This window comes from Amia ocellicauda, chromosome 5 (genome assembly GCF_036373705.1).
Source record: "Amia ocellicauda isolate fAmiCal2 chromosome 5, fAmiCal2.hap1, whole genome shotgun sequence".
Lineage (NCBI taxonomy): Eukaryota > Metazoa > Chordata > Actinopteri > Amiiformes > Amiidae > Amia > Amia ocellicauda.
Genome location: NC_089854.1, coordinates 47,604,984 through 47,625,789, shown reverse-complemented (window position 1 = coordinate 47,625,789; position 20,806 = coordinate 47,604,984). Strand labels below are relative to the sequence as shown.

General features: G+C 41.0%; 1 protein-coding gene, 1 long non-coding RNA gene and 1 pseudogene across 5 annotated transcripts in view; 2 read left to right on the top strand and 1 right to left on the bottom strand.

The window, feature by feature from the left end:
• LOC136749050 (putative nuclease HARBI1) overlaps positions 1-20,806 on the top strand; it is a 470,787-nt pseudogene that overhangs the window by 123,878 nt on the left and 326,103 nt on the right.
• Positions 1-20,806, top strand: part of srpk2 (SRSF protein kinase 2) — a 124,297-nt gene that overhangs the window by 17,229 nt on the left and 86,262 nt on the right. The gene's annotated exons all lie outside the window — the stretch shown is intronic.
• On the bottom strand, positions 964-3,257 carry LOC136750610 (uncharacterized). Its single transcript, XR_010816913.1, has 4 exons — positions 2,980-3,257; positions 1,718-1,755; positions 1,396-1,562; positions 964-1,106 (listed from the first exon to the last, which is right to left on the bottom strand). It is a non-coding gene; the product is annotated as an uncharacterized LOC136750610 (long non-coding RNA).

Sequence of the window (20,806 nt, the reverse complement as noted above, 5' to 3'; positions counted from 1 at the left end):
CATTCAGATGTTCATTGGCAAACTTCAGACAGGCCTGTACATGTGGTTTCTTGAGCAGGGGGACCTTGCGGGCGCTGCAGGATTTCAGTCCTTCACGGTGTAGTGTGTTACCAATTGTTTTCTTGGTGACTATGGTCCCAGCTGCCTTGAGATCATTAACAAGATCCTCCCGTGTAGTTCTGGGCTGATTCCTCACTGTTCTCATGATCATTGAAACTCCACGAGGTGAGATCTTGCATGGAGCCCCAGACCGAGGGAGACTGACAGTTATTTTGTGTTTCTTCCATTTGCGAATAATCGCACCAACTGTTGTCACCTTCTCACCAAGCTGCTTGGCGATTGGTCTTGTAGCCCATTCCAGCCTTGTGTAGGTCTACAATCTTGTCCCTGACATCCTTGGACAGCTCTTTGGTCTTGGCCATGTTGGAGAGTTTGGAATCTGATTGATTGATTGCTTCTGTGGACAGGTGTCTTTTATACAGGTAATGAGCTGAGATTAGGAGAGTGCTCCTAATCTCAGCTCGTTACCTGTATAAAAGACACCTGGGAGCCAGAAATCTTGCTGATTGATAGGGGATCAAATACTTATTTCCCTCATTAACATGCAAATCAATTTATAACTTTTTTTGAGATGCATTTTTCTCGATTTGTTTTTTTTGTTGTTGTTGTTATTCTGTCTCTCACTGTTAAAATACACCTACCATTAAAATTATAGACTGATAATTTCTTTGTCAGTGGGCAAACGTACAAAATCAGCAGGGGATCAAATACTTTTTTCCCCTCACTGTAAATCTGTAACCACTCAGAGAGCTCAGAGTGAGCTCCCTGTGAGCTCCCTGTAACCTACCCGCTCACATTGTGAGCTCCCTGTGAGCTAACTGTGACCTAACTATGCTCCCACTGTGGGTTCATTGTGACATGGATATTCAGTAATTAGATTCAAGACACACACACACACAGTAATATATTCAGAAATGTATTTATTAGTGATCTGTACAATGTTTCAATTTGATGAAGCACTTAGAATTCTGCTGTAGTCTTCATTTTGTTAAGTTTTCCTCGTTTTACTTCTTTCGCCACCTCATTATGAAAATGCTTCACACATTCTGGAATAGAAAATCAAGCTGTAAATACAACAATTTGTGGAATATCAATGGAAAATCATGCATGTTCACCAGATACATGATACAAATACTACTCTTTTAAAAAGGAGTAAAATATAATACAATTAAGTGACTAATGTTTGGTAATCGTTTAATTCTTTCACCTGACCACTTGGCACAATCCAGTTGATTTTACAGCACAAAATCTTTCCTAAAAAGACATACTGTAATCAGTTAGCTATAAATATTGCAAAGGGGGAAATCATAATTGTAATAATGTGATTACACTTACTGAAAATCCCTCAAACTCCTCTACTTTGTCAACCAACTGGTTGTGTTCATCCTCGTCAGGAATTATTTTTATTAGGATTGATCCCTCATAATGATTCCTTTATTCTTCTCCAGATGCTCCAATTTTTTTTTTTTTTTTTAGAATGACAAATTGAATATTAGTATTTGCTGCAAGACAAAAAGGTAGAGAACAATTATAGCATCAATTGGAAGAATGAAAATAATCACATAATTTTAATGAGAATCCATAGTATTCCATCTGCATGACTTCAAGCAAACAGATAATGATCAAATATATTTTTCATTACAAGTGAAGACCATACCTGATGTCAGGGAGCGGACGTGGTCTTCTCTGAATACACTACAGAAAAAGAAAGTGATTATTATTTAATCTTATTATATTGGCAAATTCCACATTCATAAAATGTAGTAATAAAAAAACTATCTTTGAAAATGAGGTCAAACAGTATATCCAAAGTATTTCAGCCTCCACCAATTCTAAAGCATTAAGAACTCTTAATGGGTCTGTTTCTCTATAATGTAATTGTTGTATTGTAATAAACCACTGGTGTTTTTTAGTTTTTAGTTTTGTTACTGTTACTCTGTAGCCTGTTTTAAATTTAATTAACACTAGAATGGTTATAGCCACTTTTTGTGCAGCTTTCGCAATTCAAAAGTGCGAATGTGAATCTCTCCCGCATATCTGTAGAGCCCGCTCCTTCTCATCCCTGGCCCCTAAATGGTGGAATGACCTGCCCACCGAAGTCAAAACGGCAGAGTTCTTGACCTCATTCCAGCGCTTACTCAAGACGCATCTTTTCCGACAGTACTTGTAATATTAGTCCTCTATCTCTCCTAGATATCACTTCACAGTTTTTATTATGCTTCTCGCGTTCTTGGTTGTTTTCCTCCTTGCTCCCAAACTGGTCTTTGTAATACATTAGTCAGTGTGAAAGAATTATATTCGTGTTGGTTGCTGAAACACGTGCTTTTCTACAGCTATTCATTATTATCATTATTTTATTGGCAGATTTGCCACTGAGCTCGCCTGTCCTGACCGGCTCAGCGAGTCTCTGCTTTCCTTGGAATTCAGTCTTGATCCGTCAAACCCGGGATCCGGATCAAAGCCGTGATCAGACACTGATCATGATGCCAATAAAATAATGTGTTGTAGTCTGCTGTAGTGCACAGAGCGCATTTGCCATTTCAAAGCACTTCACTTTGCGTAAGAGTTGATGTTTTAGTTTTATGCTATTTGTATATTTGGTTATTTATCTTTTATAAATGTATAAATCTGCTTAGATATGTGCATACCGATGTATACACCACTTTTAATTTTCACTTTTATCCAACTCTTTATTTTTCCTCACACAGCCGTTTCATAGGAGCCGCGCATTGCTCGGGTGCTGCGGTTGTGTGTAGTGCGAAATGTCGGCGATTCTAGTGTTTAGTAAAGAAAACTGACACAGCCACAGTGACTAGTAAATATTGCATATTTCGGTTGCAGTTGCTATAGTCTATGATCTCTGGTTTATTCATGATCGCAATTTTCGGGACAACACAAAAGTAAACGAAAATGCCTTACCACATTGCTCTTTACTGATCCTGTCTTCTGAGAAAGTGCGGGGTCATCTGTACAAAATGGAGATCTTTGCAGCGCCACCAAATATTCCGTGTTTAAACAAGAGTGAACTCCCACTTTTCTCCCATCTGTGAGAAGGGCTGCTCTAATACAATCCAGGTGCATCGTGTTAAAAAATTCAATTGTTTTTAAAAGAGAAGACTGGAATAAGTAATTATGCAGGTTTTCCATTATGTAGAGAGAGAAAAAAAAATACACCAAAACTTCATGCAAATCCCACAATGCACCGTTTCGGGGAACACAAATGTTCCCATCTACATTAGGCGGAGTTGACTATCTAATTTACATAGAGGATATTTAGCGCCCCCTGTTGAAAAGGTCACAGTGACCAGGGAAAGAAAGGTGATTTAAGCAATTTTGAGCGTGGCATGGTTGTTGGTGCCAGACGGGCCGGTCTGAGTATTTCACAATCTGCTCAGTTACTGGGATTTTCACGCACAACCATTTCTAGGGTTTACAAAGAATGGTGTGAAAAGGGAAAAACATCCAGTATGCGGCAGTCCTGTGGGCGAAAATGCCTTGTTGATGCTAGAGGTCAGAGGAGAATGGGCCGACTGATTCAAGCTGATAGAAGAGCAACTTTGACTGAAATAACCACTCGTTACAACCGAGGTATGCAGCAAAGCATTTGTGAAGCCACAACACGTACAACCTTGAGGCGGATGGGCTACAACAGCAGAAGACCCCACCGGGTACCACGGATCTCCACTACAAATAGGAAAAAGAGGCTACAATTTGCACAAGCTCACCAAAATTGGACAGTTGAAGACTGGAAAAATGTTGCCTGGTCTGATGAGTCTCGATTTCTGTTGAGACATTCAGATGGTAGAGTCAGAATTTGGTGTAAACAGAATGAGAACATGGATCCATCATGCCTTGTTACCACTGTGCAGGCTGGTGGTGATGGTGTAATGGTGTGGGGGATGTTTTCTTGGCACACTTTAGGCGACTTTGTGCCAATTGGGCATCGTTTAACTGCCACGGCCTACCTGAGCATTGTTTCTGACCATGTCCATCCCTTTATGACCACCATGTACCCATCCTCTGATGGCTACTTCTAGCAGGATAATGCACCATGTCACAAAGGTCGAATCATTTCAAATTGGTTTCTTGAACATGACAATGAGTTCACTGTACTAAACTGGCCCCCACAGTCACCAGATCTCAACCCAATAGAGCATCTTTGGGATGTGGTGGAACGGGAGCTTCGTGCCCTGGATGTGCATCCCACAAATCTCCATCAACTGCAAGATGCTGTCCTATCAATATGGGCCAACATTTCTAAAGAATGCTTTCAGCACCTTGTTGAATCAATGCCACGTAGAATTAAGGCAGTTCTGAAGGCGAAAGGGGGTCAAACACAGTATTAGTATGGTGTTCCTAATAATCCTTTAGGTGCGTTTATATACACAGTACTGTGCAAAAGTTTTAGGCGGGTGTGGAAAAAATGCTGTAAAGTAAGAATGCTTTCAAAAAAAGACATGTTAATAGATTATAATGAATTATCAAAATGCAAAGTGAGTGAACAAGAAAAATCTACATAAAATCCATATTTGGTGTGAACACCCTTTGCCTTCAAAACAGCATCAGTTTTTCTAGGTACACTTGCACATAGTTTTTTTTTGTTTTTTTTTGCAATAATCTTAAAGGTTAAATGATGGTTACTAAACCACAAATATTATAGATTTACATTATTACTATATCCGTGTCTTTGAATAAAAATTGGAATAACTAATATTTGTTCCCTTTCAAATCGAAAGACAGCCATTACCAAATGGGAAGAGCCTTCTGACCTGCCAATCATGTGAAAACATGTACCAAAGCTGCCCAATAGGGTTCCTGCTTGGAGGAGGAGTCCCGCCCCCATGCCTGTAAAGTGTCTCCTCCTCACAGTAGCAACTTGCCATTTGTTCTTTCACCTTGCCAGTGATACATGCTTTTAGTTTTGTTTCGCTCTGCGTGCATGTTTTTAGACTTCGGTCTTCTCCTAGAGCTTTGCTTCTCCTCGGAGGTAAGTGTACAGCAGGAGTCTTGCTCGGAGCGGGCTTTGGTCCCTCCATTGAGATCTACTGTGCGTATCCTCTCTGCGGATGGAAGTTTTCTGCAGTAGTTTTCTCACACATAGAGCTGGCTTTGGCTCCTCTACAGAGATGTACTGTGTAAATGACCTCTTTGTACCATTTGTCAGATATTCTTGAGTGTGTGTTAGAGCTCAGCGGCTGCTGTTCTCCATGAGAGAGTGTCGCTTGGCTGAGCAGTTCCTGTTGCGGGACAGTCACCCGCAGAACCCTGCACTTGACATGGATGCCATCAACGTCGACATATCAATATTGACCTCGAGATCCATCGACGTCGCCACATCGATATCGACCTCGATGTCCATAGACGTCCTTTATCCTATATCAAAGTCAGCATTGGGAGAGGAGAGTGTCTTGGCTTAGACTCGATCCATGGATCTCACCTCCTCACCATCGAGGTATTCAGGGATGGAGAGCGTCTCTCAGGAAATTATTTACGTATTGTGCCTCCCTCCCGTTGAAAGCTCCATTCTCGACATCGACACATCAGTATCAACCACACCCCGGAGGTGGATATGAACCTGCACACAGACCCAGGATCTGTTGTGTGGAACCGGAGAGAAGCAATCCTTCCTCAGGATTTTATCTCCTTTTTGGGCTATCAATGTCCCAGCTAGAGGCTTCACCCCCCTCTATGCAGGCGCTCCCTGGAGAGTCTCTCCCCAAGATGGAGATCGCCAGCGAGCAGGTGCTCACATTCTCTACTTCTCCCCCAGACGCACTCCTCCATGGCATGTACGCTGGTCTCCCCCTAGTAGGAGAAGGGAGTCTCCACCCCCTTGGGTGAGGGAGGACGAGGATGAGTTCAAACACTGCTGTGTCAAGTGGGAGAGTTTGGACAGTAGCTATGGCCACCCAGCGCCAAATGTGATACCATCTGAATGAGAGGAAATTGACACAGGGCTGATGGAAGGCCTCCATCACCTGCCCTTACAAGAGGGAGATGTCCATCCTCCTCAACGCATCAATTACGCCTGGTCAAACTTTCAGGACTACTGTTGACCTGAGCATAAACGCTCAGCCAGCGCGAAGGACATGGAGTCAAAGTATGCCGACCTTCAACAGCTGAGAAGACAACCCCAGTTGCGCCACTGGTCCTACCCTCAGGGGATACAGTGGGTGAAAAAAAAACAAAAATCGCCGCAGGCCGCAGGCCAGCAGCACACGGCCAAGTTACCAGGATACCAGGAGGCCAGACTCAGGCCAAGGGTAAAAATAGACTTTTCAGCCTAAGCCTAAGGGGAGAAGCTAGCCCTGCAAACCCCCTGGCTAACCCGCAGGGAGAATTTCCCCAAAGTCAAAAGACAATGAGCCACGGATAAGCCCTCCATTTCCACTGGCCCTCCCCTCCTCTACTGTCGGATGCCCAGAAGGGCAAGAACTCTGGCTCAGGCGGGCTGAGAGAACTCGCAAGAGGGGTTCTACTCACGGTACTTCCTAGAGGCAAAAAAGACCCATTCTCGATCCGAGGGTTCTCAACATGTTCTGGCCCCCTCAGGTCAAAAGGGATCAGAACAACCTGAATGACTCGCCAATTGCACAGACTTCAGGATATAGGCAGAGGAACACATGACAGAGGTCATGCAACATGTGACTACACTGGTTTTCAGTTCACACAGAGCAGAGCTCTCTCAAACCCACGCATTCGGTGGTGTTCTTGGGAATGTGGTTAGACTCTGTAGCGATACTTGTCCTCCTGTCAGAGACAGGATCGAGTCACTGAAGTCTTGCCTCATGCAATGCAGAAGAGGCTAGACTCTCTGGCTAATTACTTTAAAAAGTTGTTGAGACTGTTAGCAGCTGCCTTGAAAATCCTTTTCCTCAGACTTGGGACAATGCATCCACTACATTGCTGGGAAAACGCTTACGGGCTGCACCCAGCAAGACACAGACACTGTTGACTGACCGTGACTCCAGCAGGCAGGAGGGTGCCAAAATAACAGCAATTTATTATTATTGAATGTTATTATTGAAGACAGACACAGGACAGGTGAGAGAGCGGGGATCCCGTCTTTTCATCACACACTTTTCATCATGAACATTTAACCACTGGCAAACCTTTATCACAAACATTTAATCACCAGTGCCTGTTCATCACCAATTTGCAAATTCATAAGCAATTTTTATATTCAGTTACAAATTACACACAGATTTTTAGACTGGCAGTTTTTGAAAGCACATTCAGTTCAGTAAATTAATATATATTTAGATTTATTGCCTTTTTTATTCATCTGTGTATTTATTTGTTTCATATTTAATTTATTTTGTATTTAATTAATTAATTTTGGCACAACAATGCTGTATATAAGGGAAATAGAATATTTAACAAATACTGAAACCACCCCATACAATTCCCCTTCGGCTAAAGGAAGAATATTGATGTGTAATTCAAAAAGATGCCCCAAAGAGCAGTTTATTCACACAATAGAATACAATGACTAAATATGTCATACAGACAATAACATTATAAACAGTTTAACACTAGAACTGCCATAGCCGCATGTGCAGCTTTTCCAATTTAAAAGTCGGTATCTCTGCATATGTGAATTAATATATAGCCTACAGACAGGCACGGATGGGCCTACTGGGCACTTGCCCAGGGCACCAGACCAGCCGGGGGGCCCTTGACCCTGGCATATTTTTATACGTGTATATTTTTTTTCATATAATATATATATATTTTTTTGTCAGTAACAGCTTTGTTTAGTACTGTGTCATAATTTTATTATCTTTTGTTGTATTAATTTCGAAAAAATAAAACAAATAATTTAAAATAGCAATGTTGTGCTGTGAAGAGGGACATCTATAGGCGAGCGAAAATCATTGAGTATGCTAATAGCTAGTATTTCACGACTCTCGCGAAGACAGTTGGGTTACTACAAACAAAAACCACAAAAGTTCAAAACCACAACCAACTGGAGCAATGAAAAGACAATTTAAAAAAGAAAAAGAAGCAAGAGAAGCTGGATTGGTACAAAAGCTACCAACAATCTCCAGCTTTTTTTAAATCAGTGCAAACACTGATGCTAATAACAACGTGCCCGTTGCTTCAAGTGAAGATGGCGCTAGCACAAGTAACTGTGATAGCAGCGATACTGAGCCGGCCTGTGATTACCAAAGCCCAGTGGCGATACCATGTCAGGTTACGCAGTCGGATCACAGTCAGAAAGATGAAGATGACCACTCGTTTTGGGAAAAAAAAAAACAGTGACCCAGCATTGTGGGGAGATATAAACAAGGATTAGATGAGAAGTATTCTTATTGTCAGAGGGGCTGCAGCTTTCCATAACCGACGCTCAAAATACATCTTCCCTAAGGGATAGTGGTCTCGGTGGTAAGACTTACCAATGATTTATTACACACTCATTTACCAAACGGCCAAATTGTTCATGAGAGTGGCTATTATACTCTCCATCAACTGGACAGGTGTTCTGCTTTTCATGCAAACTTTTCTCGACCAAAAGACGCGCCTTTACGGATGGATTCAGTGACTGGAAGCACCCAGAACGGATTTCTGAACATGAGAGGAGCCCTGGCCATATGTCTTGTATGCTGGCCTTACTGCATAGATCTAAGAACACTCAGCTCTGGTCAAACAAATTTCTGGAGAGACGGAATACTGGAAAGAGGTACTAAAGTGTGTGGTGGCTGTGATAAAGTTTTTAGCCGAAAGAGTACTGGCGTTCAGGGGGGATGACGAGCTCTTAGGTTCGCCTCACAATGGTACATTTCTAGGAATTTTAGAACTAATATCTAAATTGTACCCGTTTCTATTGGAGCATATTAAAACGCGTGGCCAGAAAGGAAGTGGAAATATATCTTATTTGTCCTCTACTATATGTGAGGAGTTTATTAAAGTAATGGGAGAAAAAACTAAATAAGTAAATTAATTAAAGGATGCAAAATATTTTTCAGTCATCGTTGATTCAACACCAGATTTGTCCCATGTAGACCAGTTAACATTCATCTTCAGATTCATAAATGAGAAAGGGAATGTGATCGAACGATTCATAGCTTTCGAGCCCATTTCAAGTCACACAGGTGAGAGTTTGTGTGATCAAATAATTAAAATGGTAAACGATCTTGGCTTGGACATATTAAACTTTTGAGGCCAATCGTATGGTAATTCAAGCAATATGTCGGGCAGATACAATGGACTGCGGGCTCACTTAAAATGGATACATCCATTGATCCATTACATGCCGTGTGCTGCTCACTCATTGAATTTAGTAGGTGTAAACAGCATACACAGCAGTAGCCCAGAGGTCGGAAAGTACTTTAATCTGTTACAGTCACTGTATTCATTTTGTTTTGCCGATGGGGAACAGTATTCAAAAATACAAACGTAACACTCAGGCATTTGTCTAATACTCGGTGGAGCTGTAGGGCTGAATCAGCCAAAGCTCTTCGCAAAAATTACAGTAATATAAGAGAGGCCTTAAACAGTATAGCTGCAGATGAGTCTGAAAAACAAGAAGCACGCAACAAAGCATTGGGACTGTGTGCAATGATGGACAAACTAGAAACTGCATTTATGGCGCAGTTCTGGAATACTATACTCGAAAGATTCCACTCGACCAAAAAAAAGTGATATGGAACTTCTGACTGTGGTGCAGCTGCTTGAATCATTGCGTGAGTTTGTATCAGCACAGCGAGAAGTATTTAACCACTATGAGAGGGGCGCCTTAAGTGTGCCAGGTATATGTCAGTCCGATAAGGATGAAGTCCAACGAATCAAGAAAAGAAAAACTTTTGCGGATGAGACCACAGATGGTGATGTAGGCTTTAGTGGAAGTCGTACATTTCAAGTGGACACATTTAATGTTACTATTGATAATCTTGTCAACTGCCTTGATCACAGACGGGATGCCTATAAACACATAAATAGTCTTTTTGGTGTTCTATTCATGCCAGCCTCAGAGTCAGACAGTAACATTATTACAGGAGGCCATAACCTTTCCTCTGCTTACCCTGATGATTTGAACAGCTGTCTTGCTGTTGAGCTGATTCAGTTCAGATCTTTAATTTCAATGGAACTGGATAGATCACCATCAAAGATGCCCCTAACATTGGATTATGGATTATGGTCATCGGTTTTCCCCAATGTGTATGTTGCCCTTAGGCTTTTCCTTACACTGCCAGTCAGCAACTGTGAAGGAGAGCATTAATTTTCTCTCATGGCAAAAGTCAAAAATGAACTAAGAACCAAAATGTGCCAAGGGCGTCTCAACTCGCTGTCTTTAATGGCCATTGAATATGAACTGGTGAGGGAACTTGATTTTGATGACGTTTTCTCGAAGGAAAGCAAGAAGGATACCCCTCAGCTAAGGTAAAACCATTTTTTACTAAGCTATATGCCTTTGATGATGATATTGCTGCTTGTTTATCCACATGACACTGCTTAGATGTTGATAGATATTGGTGAGATATCTGTGTCCAGGGCACATCAACGTCTAAATCCGTCCCTTCCTACAGAATATAATATAGCTGACAATTTGGGCTTTGTAATAGCATTAGTCATTGTGAAAGAGTTTTAATCGTATTAATTCCTGATGCATATCATCCATATATTATTATTATTTATTTTATTAGCAGATTTGCACCTGATATAGGTCTCGTCTGCATGTCCTGATCGGCTCTTTCTAACTGTATAGCTTTCCTGTGGAATTCAATCTTGATCACATTGCAAACCCAGGTCTCTGGATCAATGCCTTGACCTGTAGCATTCATGACCCGTTTGATCATGAATGATAATTTGTCTGTATTAGTGGTAGGCATTGTAGTGTTGAAAAGCGCATGTTCTGCAGTGATATGCAGCTGTAATAGAGCCATTTCAAAGCACTTTTGTTGGATAATTTTTTTTCATATTTCAGTTGAATGCTATTTTTATAACTGGTTATTTATGTTTTATAATTGTATAAGTCTGCTAAGATATGTACCAATCCACTTTTCATGGTCCACATTGGTACCAATGACCTAGGAAATGGTAGGCAAGAGTTTCTTCAAGACTCATTTAAAGAGGTATGAAACTAAGGAGCAGAACCTCCACAGTAGTTTTCTCTGAAAAGAGGGACAGGCAGAGGGAAATTTGGTGTAGGGAAGGGGGCTTTAGATTTATGGGGCATTGGTCTTTCTTCTGGGATAGATAGGACCTGTACAAACAGGACAGTATACATCTAAACAGAAGAGGGGCTAGTGCATTGAGAAAGCATAAGTGCAGAGTAATTGATGAGGGACCAGGGTGTCAGGGAGCTCTGAGATTAATTATTAATGAAAACAAAGGGACTGCTAGTAGGCAATTCCTGAAATACTAGGAGTATAAGGAACAAGATGTTAGACTTTAAAGCCACAGTTTTGACATGTGACTATGATGGTGTAGGAGTGACAGAAACATGACTTACAGAAAATGATGGTGGTGAATATAAGTTGAAAGGATAGGCCTACACACAGTTTAGGAGAGACAGGCATAATCGAAGGTGGTGGTGGTGGAGCATTATATATCAGAAATGATTCAGAAGAACTCAAATTAGATACTGCTAACAAAACTGAATCTCTGTGTGTTAAACGTTTGAATAAAATATCTGGAGGTTTAGTGGTAGGAGTGTTTTACAGACCACCCAATTCAGATTTTGCACTATACAATGCAATCAGGACTGCATGTAGCAAGGACGTGGTTGTTATAAGGGGGGGGTTTCCCCAAATGTATACTGGGAAAGCCCAGTTGGGACTACAGAAGCAGAAATAGAAATGGTTGAGATGGTAAATGACTGTTTTCTAACTCAATTTGTCAGGGAACCTACCAGGGAGAGTGCATGCATTGACTTTCAAATGACCAAGATAGAGTCAGAGAAACGCTAGTAAGAGAACCAATGGCAAATTGTGACCACAGCATAGTTAGCTTTGAGGCATTCTTTAAAAAAACAAGGCCCAAGTCTAAAACAATGGTCTACAATTTCAGAAAAGCAAACCTTGAAGGTATGAGGCTGCACTTAGAAGAGGTAGACTGGAGCACACTAGATACAGATTCAGTTGAAAATGGATAGTTATATTTTAAGAATATACTACTTGAGGCTCATAAATTTGTACCAAACTTAGCAAATTGAGGACCAAAAAAAATTGGCCAAAATGGTTTAATAGAGGTATGCAAAAAAATATCAAGAGAAAGAAAATGCTGTATAGCGCATACAATAGGGAAGAGATGAAACTACATACAATGTATATGTTGAACTGCAAAGAGATCTTAAGAAAGGGATCAGGAAAACAAAGGGAAATAGAAAGAAACATAGGTCTTGGAGCTAAAACTAATGCAAAGAGCTTTTTTCAATACTACAATAGCAAGAGTTCAATAAAGGAGGAAGGGAAACAGCTAAAGGGCAAAAATGGAAGTATCTTGGAAAATGAACAAGATGTGGCAAATGTTCTAAATGAGTATTTCACAGAGGTTTTTACAAAAGAAAAAACTGATAACAATCAGTCCAGTCAAACCCTAAGAGAGATCAGTATAAATGAGCAGAAGGTACTAAAGTGATTAGCAGAATTAAAAACAAACAAATCACCTGGGTCAGATGGGATCTTTCCAACAGTACTTAAAGAAATGAGGGAAACTATTTTTAGGCCGCTATATTCCAAATGACACTTGGAACAGGGGATGTACCAATTGACTAGAAGACAGCAAATGTCAAACCAATCCACAAGAAAGGGGACAAAACTGAGCCAGGAAATTACAGACCAATCAGTCTCACCTGCATCACCTGTAAAATGTTGGAAAAAATGATTAGAGAGAAAATAGAGGAGCATCTTAATGAAAACCATATTCCTGGAGATAGTCAACATGGGTTTAGACGAGGCAGATCATGTCTTACTAATTTATTGGAGTTTTTTGAACATGCAACTGCAGCTGTAGATCATCTGAAAGCATATGATATACTTAGATTTCCAAAAAGCTTTTGATAAAGTTCCACACCAAAGATTGATCCTCAAATTGGAAGCTTTAGGCATTCAAGGTAATGTAAGTAGATGGATTATGAACTGGTTGATGTATAGGAAACATAGGGTGTCAATTAGAGGAGTTGCTTCTAACTGGAGTGAGGTTGTTAGTGGAGTTCCACAGGGATCAGTACTAGGGCCTTTGCTGTTTCTAATCTATATTAATGATCTGGACTCTGGGACAGTTAGCAAACTTGTCAAATTTGCAGATGATACTAAAATAGGTGGCTCAGCAGATAAAATCTCGGCAGCATAGGCTATTCAAAGGGACCTTTGATAACATTCAGTTGTGGGCCGACACCTGGCAGATGAAATTCAGTGTGGACAAGTGCAAGGTAATACATGCAGGTAACAAAAATGTCCACTATAATTATACTATGGGAGGAATAGAACTAGAACTAGAGAAAGACCTAGTAGTCTATGTGGACTCCTCACTTTATCCAGCCAAACAATGTGGGGAAGGAATGAAAAAGGCAAACAGAATGTTAGGGTATATTGTCAAAAGTGTAGAATTTAAAACAATGTAAGTAATGTTAAGACTGTACAATGCACTAGTTAGACCTGATCTGGAATACTGTGTACAGTTTTGGGCTCCACACTTCAAGAAAGATATCGCTGCTCTAAAGGCAGTTCAAAGAAGAGCAACCAGACTTATTCCAGGTTTGAAGGGAATATCCTACTCTGAGAGACTGAGGGAACTGAACATTTTCACCCTGGAACAGAGGAGAAAGGCAACGACCACATCAAACCAGAGGAGCTTATCCAGATCAGCAGGGACACATGCACCCGGGGACACAAATGGAAATTGGGCTTCAAGGCATTCAAAACGGAAAACGGGAGACACTTCACACAGAGAGTAGTCACAATCTGGAACAAACTCCGCAGCGATGTGGTTGAAGCTGAAAATTTGGGAACATTTAAAAATAGACTTGATAGGATCCTTGGATCACTTAGTTATTAATGGACACCAAACAAGCACGATGGGTCAAATGGCCTCCTCTCCTTTGTAAACTTTTTTTTGTTCTTATGTTGTTATGCTTGTGAACTGCAATTTTCAAATTCTCAGTGGGATCAGGACTTTGATTGGGCCACTGTAGGACATTCACCTTTTTGTTCTTGAGCTACTCCAATTCTGTTTTGGCCATGTGCTTGGGTTCATTGTCCTGCAGAAAGGTGAATTTTCTCCCAAGTTTCATTTTTTTTTAGCGGACTGAAGCAGGTTCTAATGCAGAATTTCCCTGTATTTTGCTCCATCCATTCTTCCTTCAATTTTAACAAGATGCGCAGTCCCTGCTGATCAGAAGCATGCCCACAGCATTAGGCTACTACCACCGTACTTCACTGTAGGGATGGTGTATCTTGAGGCATGGGCAGTGTTAGGTTTGTGCCACACATAGTGCTTGGAGTTGGTCTATCTTGGTCTCGTCTGACCACAAGTCCTTTTCCCACATCGCAGCTGTGTCACTCTCATGCTTTCTCCAGACGTGATTTCAGGTGGTACTTGTTGAGTAACAGCTTCTTTCTTGCCACCCCCCCATACAGGCCAGTGTTATGCAGAGCTCTTGATATGGTTGAGTGGTGCACCATTACTCCACTCCCAGCCACTGAACTCTGTAGCACTCTTGTGGCAGGATAGCAGGTAAGGGAGGCTCAGAGTTGGACTGCAGGTGAACAACACACAATATTTGTATTTACCAAAACATACAAAATAAACAGGCACGAGGGCCAAACAAAAGGTACTTGTATACAAAAATACACAAAACTTAAACAATAATACACAGGCTTGACCTGGTCTTCACTGCAAAACAAAACAAACCAAACCCCCTCCCTGCCACATTCCTTCCAAGTGATTGATGGCCTCTCTTCGACTTCTCTCGCAAGTCTCCTTCTTGTTTGAGCACTGTGTTTTGAGGGACAGCCTTTTCTTGGCAGTTCCTGGGTGGTGTGATGGCAGTTTCCACTTCCTGATTATTGATCCAACTGTGAGGAAAAGTGAGTGTACTGGGATATCCAAACACTAATTATATTATTTTATTATATTATTTGTACCCTTTTCCTAGTTTATACATTTGTATTACTTTATCTTTAACTTCTGTAGAATGCTCTTTGGTCTTAATTTTCCTTCAGATTCACAGCCTGACCAATGATCCTTCAACAGTGTTTTATCCAGAAAATGTGAAAGCCACTTTAATGATTCACAGGTGGGGGCTAATGGTAGGGTACAGACGTGCTCAAATTTGTTGGTACCCCTCCACAAAAAATGAAGAATGCACAATTTCCTCTGAAATAATTAATTGGCATCCACCATTGTTTATTCCATATTTAATAGAAATCAGACTTTGCTTTTGATTTTGTTTTTCAACATAATATTGTAAATAATAAAACAAATGAAAATGGCATGGACAAAAAGTCTGCGTGGGTTTTCTCTGGGCACTCCGGTTTCCTCCCATCGTCCAAAGACATGCAGGTTAGGTGAATTGGCTTATCTAAATTGCCGTGTGTGTGTTGCCCAGCGATGGACTGGCGTCCCGTCCTGGGTGTATTCCTGCCTTGCGCCCTATGCCTGCCAGTATCAGCTCCGGCTTCCCCATGACCCTCACCAGGATAAGCGGTTTCGAAAATGGATGGATGGATATTCTTCCTTTAACTGAAAGGGAACTGTGGTGGTGGAAAGGGGTGCTTTCAGTATTTGTTAAATGCTTAATTTCTCTTGGCAAAACATCATTGTACCAAAATAAAAATATATATACTGTAGAATATTGATAGTTACACCAACCAACATCTCAGGATGCTACATAGATTTACCAAAGTCATGTGTCACCCTGTCTCTGTCTTAGGTTCATTGCCATTTGCGTGGCTTCATTTACTATTGGGTCTTACTGTTGAATGATAAGAGCAAGGAAAGCCAGATCATTATGCTGGGGATTCTGTATACCAGAGTTACAGCTCTAGGAATTATATAAGTGATTTACAAATGCTAGAGGGTTCGCCCGTTTCTCAGGCTTAGTGTCTTGTATCCGACCCAAGTTGGGTTGTGGATTTCCTATCATATTAAGCAATGCTGTTTCCCTCTAAGGGGCATCAGCCCAGACACCATTTTCTCCTAGCTTCATACTATCAGGAAGTGATTCTACTAAATCAGTTGGCATAGGCAACTGTATGATCTGACAACATTCCTGGTCATCTAAGCCGTTTGCTCTCCCCTGCCTCTGTATTTCTGCTAGATAGGGTTGTGGATCACTACATCCATCCCACTGACTACATTACTCTAATGTAGACAATTGACTGTGTTCATGTATGTCTTGGTATTTGTAATCTGTAGAGGGTGGTTGACCGTAAGCTTCTCTTCTTGTCCTGTGCGTCAGACGCCCTCTTATTCTGAATGGAGCAGCCTTTAACAGTCTGTTCGCATTCTCCTTTTTGTTTTGGTCTGTATGTCCCTTACTGTACTCTCCTGCACTTTCCTGCTCACTTTCCTCATCACTATCCATTGGCAATTGGATATCCAGAGCCGGCATACGGCTCTTGACTCGCTCCAATTTGGTTTTCAAGGGGCTTTCACTTACAGCACATGTCCCTAAAACCTTTTGGATTATTTACACTTTTGGCCCAAAGCATCTTGCATGCACCCTGGCATTTTTCCAGTTGCTTTCCTAGACCCCTGTTATCAGAAATACTATCTTCCAGATTCTGTCTTAATACAACATTACGTGCTTGTAGTTTGCTAGTGTCTTCTGCAAGAATATGCCATTCGGCCCTTCCTGCTGCAATTTCACTCTCCATTTCTTAATTCTTCTTTTTCAAAATTTCAATTGCTTCTCTGTGCTCCCTGCACTCCTTTTCTGAAGCTCCCTCCAGATCTTGCTGTAACACAACGATCTGTGCTCTCAATTCACTTCACTGTTGTTCTCTGCAACAACATGGTGTTCAGCCCTTCCTGCAGCAAGTTCACTCTCCGTCTCTTCATTCTTTTTTATCAAAGTTTTGATTATGCCTTTGTGCTTTCTACACTCTTATTGAAGCCACCAACCAGCATTTCAGTCAACCCTGTTTGTCCCTGCAGCAAGGCCTGCAATACATTAGCATGTAGCTTCTTCTTTTTACATTCCTTTCCTTACATGCTGTATCTAGCCATTTTATGGGATGTAATTCCGTTAAAAGTGATCCATAGGATCCTTTTTGCAGTACTCTGCTGTATAATTTATGGCCCACTCCATCCTCACAGGTTCTGAGTATAACACTTTATACAACCTACCTGCCTGGTGGTTTCTCGAGGACACAGGATAAATGTGGGATACCCTGCTGGTACTTTTTAACAAGCCCAGTTCCCCTACAAACACCCCCCCCATTTACCCTGATAAAGCTGATCACTTAACAACTTCTATCGATAAACAGGTAACACACATACTGCATACAACACAAATTCACCTCTTGCTTATCCTTGATAGTCACTCCGACTCTTATTGATAAACAGGTCATACGTATTGCGGCTTTACAGGATTCTCATGCCAGTAGCATAAGTCTTGAATACGCTCCCCCACTTCTTTCTATTTTATTTACTCCCCGTCTTCTCAGACATATCACAGTTGCAACCAGATTATTAGTTTTTACTGTGCTGAATATAAATACACAAACATGTAGACATACACACTTCAGATTTTAGTTTTTCTGTCCCTGATCCCTTAGTGCAATCGATGCTTAGTTTGGGTGGTTCCTGTAATTCTTTCCCTGCAGTATTTAAGGAGCAAACAATTTGAACTTCATATTTTCCTGGTTCATCAAAAAAAGTATAGTGCTGGAACAAAGTATCCTTTTTGATGTACCGCTACTTCAGAGAATGTAGTTCACGTTTTCTTGTACAGTAACTTCAGGCTCCCCGTTTCCAATGTCCGCCCTTTTTTTGTCCGCCACTGGCTCGCCAATTATGTAGGAAAATGGAACCACCTGTACAAGTGACTGGAACTAAGACAGTTCATGTTCAATGTGATTTATTACAGAGTCCAGAATATAGATCACAGTATACAAGTACACTTGGTATAGCAAGGCAAAACTGATACAAAGACTTTATGGACAAGTCAGCTTGTATGAGTTGAACCCCTGTACAACTCCACCTTCCGGAGTGACCACCCCACCCACCAGAGTATCCAATGGCAGCTGCCTATTAGCATGCAATGTGACAATGGAGCTTCACCCTGCTCTCCCACATTCCAGGGTTACGGCTCACCCGTATCCGGTGATTAAGTGTACCCCTCCCAACAGAGACAGACTTTCTCCTCCTTTACTCATCTTCACCAATATCTTTTTTTATATGCAATTGATACAAGACTGATAAGCAAACTTTCTCCTCATCAACCTTTTGTTCCAATTGATAACAGGGACCCCCTCTTGCTCAGCCATCTGCATTTAACTATTGTGAATTAGGACAACACCCAAGAACATTTGGGGAGATGACTTTAAACTGTGGAATATTATCAGGGTGGAAATTTCCCAGCTTCAGCAATTACATTATTCCTTACACAGGAGAAGTAACATCCTGGCAGTTCTCTTCTTCTGCCCTTAGTCTGTAGTGAGCACCTTCACGAGCTGTACAAGTGAATTGGTGATCAATAAAAGCTCAGTTTACCACAGTAGTTTTCGTCCCGTGATGCTTGGTGTAATACTGAGCGGAGTATACTACATTGGTGACGAAGGTGGGATTAAAGAAAATGAGGACTGGCCCAATCGAAACCAAGTTGGCTAGATTTTTGTTCCATTACCGAATCACACCTCAAACTACAACGGGTTCATCGCCAGCAGAGTTACTGAAGTGACGAAGACCACGATCTTGTTTGGATTTGCTGAGACCAGCAGTGGAAGGACGAGTAAGAGCTGCACAAGCTAGACAGAAGTGGCAACATGATCAAACAGCCAAAGTTCGCTTGTTGACTGTAGGAGATGCTGTTTATGCATGAATGTTTGGAGCAGATGAAAGTGGATGCAAGGAATTATACTGGAGAAAATGGGTCCGGTCTCATTCAAAGTGAAACTCGCAGATGGAAGATTGATTCACCGTCATCTAGACCACCTAAGTAAGTACCAGGTGGAAGACGTTCAACCATATGAGGGCCCAGAGGATGACCAAGTGTCTTTGGAAGATGACTACAGCCCTACTCCGGTGCAGTTGGAGTGCACCACAGAGAGGGTTTCCAATATGTAGAATATTAATAGTTAGCCCCTTGGGATAAGTTCAGTTTTATTATTGTTATCATTATTATTATTTATTTATTTGCAGACCCCCTTTATCCAGGGCGACTTACAAAATATTTTATATTATGTGCAGTAATTGTAATATGATCCCTGAGCAGCTTCAATAGTTGAAGGGGTCATGAGTCAGGGGAAGTCACATCCCGTCAGTTCTCTTCTTCTGCCCTTAGTTTATAGTGAGCACCTTCCTGAGCTGTACAAGTGAAGTGGTGATCAATAAAAGCTCAGTTTACCACAGTAGTTTTCGTCCCGTGATGCTTGTGTAATACTGAGTGGAGTATATTACATTTACAAAATAAAAAAAAAAAAAAAAAAAAAAATACATAGATTAATAAAAAATCTGAATATTTTGTTGTTTATTTATTTATTAATGTAGGACTGTGTATTTCGTTATTTATTTAGGCACAAATTACCCTCCATATGTATTTATTGAAATTATTATGTACCTTCAAAAACAGACTACAACTGCCGGTCTAAAAGTCTGTGTAACTGAATATGTAACTTCCTGATTAATATGCAAATTGGTGATGAACTGGTGATTAAATGTTCATGATGAACAGTTGCTGGTGATGAAATGTGCATGATGAAAAGTGTGTGAGAAAAAAAAAAAAGGATCCTGGATCAGCTGGAAGGGTGCCCACATTTACTGTTTTATGTTTTTCAATCTGTTAAATTCAGCAAATAAATAGTAACTGCATTACAATTTGAAGAAATATGTCAAGTTTCAGTTTGTTCACTGCAAACGTTGTTAACCTCTTTTCACTTAGAAAATCAACAAAACATGTAATTTGGTCAGGGGTGCCCAAACTTTTGCATACAACTGTATCTATGAGTATGTGACAGTATGTGTGTATAACTTTAGTGGTCTGTGTTTCAGTTTGTTTCTTGCAGTACACATATCTCTACACAGACCTGCACTATCTGGGACATAGTGCTCAATTGCTATCTGGGACATCTTAGTCCCCTGGTATCCGAGACAAAATATACCTCATAGATGAGATTGTGCACTGGTTTTAAGAAAAGAGAATGGAACTGAAGAAGAACTCACAGCCAGGCAGACTGGAGAAGTACAACATAGTAACAACACTAAAACCCCTCACACCTGCACACAAGCATTGTCTACATATTCCTCAATGGCAGCAGTTACTTCTAGTTTGTGTTGTGGGAGGTCAATTGAATCTTCAACGTAAAGTCTGTAAATCAGCATTTTCTCACACTGTGTAGGCTTTACAAGGTTCTTGTTAACCTTGTAAAGCCAGACGACTGGCTTATGAAACGGAGGATATTGTCTTCAGCAGGTTATGATGGAGAGAAAAGGCTGTACTTAACTGTGATGTGAATGTGCCTCTGTGGGTGTGTTTGAGCATATTTTTCTGTGTGTCTGTATGTATTTGAGAGTGACCGTGTAAGTTTGTGTGTGTATAATTTAGAATGAAACAAAGCTGCAAGTCTCACTGTTCTGC